General features: G+C 45.0%; 1 pseudogene; it reads left to right on the top strand.

Annotated features, from left to right (window-relative positions):
* LOC105888162 overlaps nt 1-3,878 on the top strand; it is a 64,400-nt pseudogene that overhangs the window by 5,394 nt on the left and 55,128 nt on the right.

A 3,878-nucleotide genomic window follows, 5' to 3' on the forward strand; every position in this document is an offset into this window, starting at 1 on the left:
AAAAAAAAAAAAAAGAAAGTTCTCTTGAGACACAGGAAATAAAAGTGTGCAGGCCTGGGCTCTCCCTGCTCTGCTAGCCTAGGACCTCTCTGGCTTCATCTGCTTGTGTCCTGCTCTGTGGCTTTGCTCCAGCCACATAGGCCTTTTTCTGTTCCCCACATTGCTCTTGCCTCAGGGACATAATGGTGGATGTCTGTCTTTCTAGAACTCTTCTATCCGTTGGCTGCAGGTAACAAGTGTCATTCCTTCTTTACCTGTTTGTTCTGATGTCACCTTCTCACAGAGGACTTTTGTTCCCTATTTAATATTTCAGCCACCTCTTCACCCCCACCAGGCCTCTGATAGTCCATATTGGTTGAGCTGTATATTTTTCTTTTGAGTCCCTCACCATTCACTGTCAGGATACTGGTGACAGGTCTCCAAGGGGAAAGCAGAGACAGAAGGTGGAAGGGGTCCTGGCCCTGGCCCTCTGAATGGAGCTCAGGCCTGGCATCACATTAACGCAGGCATTGTCAAACTATGGCCCGGGGGCCACATGCAGCCAGCCTAGGACATTTATCCGGCCCACCTGGTGTTTTTGCCACCACTGCCTGTCCTGCTTAGCAGCCAACTTGTCCCGGGGCCTGCAGTCCTGCCCTCTAACGGTCTGAGGGACAGTGAACTGGCCCCCTGTTTAAAAAGTTTGAGGACTCCTGCATTAGAGTGTGGAAGTTTTCTTCAAATACATCTCTCCTATCCCCTTCCTGTTCACACTGTCAGGTGGAGACCCACCTTTAGTAAAGGTTCCAGTGACCAGGTGTGTCCAGTTGTGTCCAGCACTGAGGCTCTGTGTCTTCCATTGATGAGGGGGTGAGGTCACTCTCTGATCACAAAGAGGTGAGGGGCTGTGCTCTGCCTCAGGTTTGGGGTTATGTCCTAGAGGGGAGCTCAGTGCAGCTGAGCTCTTCTGTGCTGTCCTGTGTGCAGAACGTCACCAGGAGGGAGGCAGGCTCTGGTGAGGGGGTCAAGGAGTTACCGGTTTGTCTTTCTGTAGGAGCATGTTGTCCCTGCATCCTTCTCGGTGCAGTGGGCAGCAGAAGACCTGCCTTTCCAAAGGGCGAGGTCTTCTATGTGTGAATAGTTGTGTCACAGGGAGGGAGTGTATTGATTCTAGACGATAAGCAGAATATTTTTATTATTCAGGATTGACTTCTAAATAATCCAGTTACATGAAGAAGAAGCCCAGAAGAGGAAAGAAAAGGATTCAGAAATGACTGTGCCTCAGGTACAGTGATGTTCTTGGTGGGTTGTCTGAGTCCCCCTCCTTTCTGAAATGCCAGGCACTGGACTTCTGATCTCTGATTCTGCAGCATCTGACCTGACGTATTTGCTGTCACTCAACCCTGCCTTCCCACAGTCCCTCTCTCTATGACCCAGTGACTTGAGCTTATGCAGAGGCTCCATTGAGCAGGGCCCTGGGAAGGACATCAGTTAGAGAGGGGACGTGGCCCCTGTGGTGTCAGTGCTGTGGGGCAGCAAGGACTGTTTAGGGGCCACATCTGGGTGCACTGTCACTCTCTGTAGACCAGGGTTAGAGAAAGGCTGTATCTAGAGAATCTACCCAGAGCAGATGAGATTTTTCCCTCATTAAACAAAACTTGCTACTATGTTCTTTTGAACTTCATAGTTTTGAAACCCTGAGGAAAATGACAAACCTTTGTGTTAATATTTTTCAATTTGTTGTAAGTGTTCATAATTTTCTTTATTTTGTGGAAGTGTATATATAAAATGGATTTTCATACTTTGCTCAATTTTCTTTTTCTGTATTTTAGGATCTATTTCATATCCTTTGGTTTATGTTCTTTACATATATCTTGGTGTCTTTTTATAAATTATGCATTTTAATAATATGAAACAGAAATCGGTTTTTTCTAATACCCCCTGGTTTTTCTTGTGCTTTTGTTTGTTTTATCATTCTTTGCATGTCCTTGCATGATCATAAAATACCATGTTTCATTGAGTCTGAAGTTTTACTGTGTAAAATTTTGGTTATGTTTCTATTTAATTTGAATTATTATGTAGATATTAATTTAGGTATTTAATGTCCTAAAGGGTTTGTGTTCAGTTGGTAAATCCTTCCATTTTCTTCTTTTCACAGTTACATTTGTTCTCCTTTGATGTGACAGAGATTCATTGACACCTAAGTATTTTCCTTGTCTTTGAATGGCTCTGGACTTATCATCACAGAGGTCTTTACGTGTCCACATGTTCTGATGAGAATTGAGTTTGGCAGGTTTTGATCATGTTTTTGATATGTCCTTTAGTAAAGTTTGTTTCTTTGCGTCTTCACAGTTCAGCAGTGTTAGGTATATTCCCATATTGTGCTACATGTTCCTCAGAGTTTTTCATACTAGGAAACTGTACACCCAGCAACACCAATTCCCCCTCCAACTTTTATTTCTCTGCCATCTTTAATTATGTCTTTGTAAGAAGTTAACAACATTAAGTATTCCACAGGAGCAGAATCCCACACTGTCTTTTTGTGACTGGCATATTTTTCTTAGCATAAAGTCCTTGAGGTTCAACCATTTTGTAGCATGTGACAGGATTTCCATTTTTTTTTTTTTTTTTTTGGAGACAGAGCCTCAAGCTGCCCCCCTGGGTAGAGCGCCGGGGCATTACAGCTCACAGCAACCTCCAACTCCTGGGCTCAAGCGAGTCTCCTGCCTCAGCCTCCCAAGTAGCTGGGACTACAGGCGCCCGCCACAACGCCCGGCTATTTTTTGGTTGCAGCTGTCATTGTTGTTTGGTGGGTCCGGGCTGGGGATTCGAACCCGCCACCTTAGGTGTACGTGGCTGGCGCCTTAGCCAGTTGAGCTATAGGCGCCAGGCCCCATTTTTCTTTTTTAAGGCTAAATAATATTGCATTACTTACCTCTAGTATATTATCATTACCCATTCATCTTTAGATCACGTGTTTATTCCTTCCTCTTTGTTGTTGTGTATGATGCTGTGATGAGCATGGGTTTGCAGATATCTAATCAAGAGAACCCTTTCCATCTTTCACAAATACACACCTAAAAGTGGGGTTGCTGGATCATGTAGGAATTGTATTTTGAATTTTTTTTTTTTTTTTTTTTTTTGAGACAGGGTCTCCAGCCATCATCTGGGTTGAGTGCTGTAATGTTGCTCACAGCAACCTTGAACTTCCAACTCAGGCTCAAGTGATCCTCTTGCCTCGTTTTTTTTCTTTGTGTCAGGCTGGTCTCAAACTCCTGAGCTCAAGTAATCCACCTGTCTTGGCCTCCCAGGGTGCTAGAATTACAGGCGTGAGCCACTGTGCCTGTATTTTGAATTTTTAAGGCATTCCCTTGCTCACTTCCATGATAGATGCACCATTTTACAGTTGCAGCAACAGTGCATGAGAGTTCCCACTTCGCCACATGGACTTAGGATCTTCTGTTCTAATATTAATAGCCAGAGTATGCTGTTGGTGTTTGCCGGAGCCTTCTGTTCGTTGATGCAGACAAAGGAAACTGCAGACGGAATGATTGACATGAAGGGAGTTTGAGGCTCAGTCTGGCACAGCAACCCTGCTCATCTTTACTGATTATTTTATATACTCTAAAACATTGAGCAAGAATTCAATACAGTCAAAAAGAAGTGAGGTAAGAGCAGGAAACTGCCATTAAGATTCCAATTCAGGGCTCGGCGCCTATGGCTCAACCGGCTAAGGCGCCAGCCCCATACACCCGAGCTGGTGGGTTCGCCACTCAACCCTGCCTTCCCTCAGTCCCTCTCCCCATGACCCAGTGACTTGAGCTTATGCAGAGGCTCCATTGAGCAGGGCCCTGGGAAGGACATCAGTTAGAGAGGGGACGTGGCCCCTGTGGTGTCAG

This window comes from Otolemur garnettii, unplaced genomic scaffold (genome assembly GCF_000181295.1).
Source record: "Otolemur garnettii isolate 467f Iridium unplaced genomic scaffold, OtoGar3 scaffold00212, whole genome shotgun sequence".
Taxonomy (NCBI): Eukaryota; Metazoa; Chordata; class Mammalia; order Primates; family Galagidae; genus Otolemur; species Otolemur garnettii.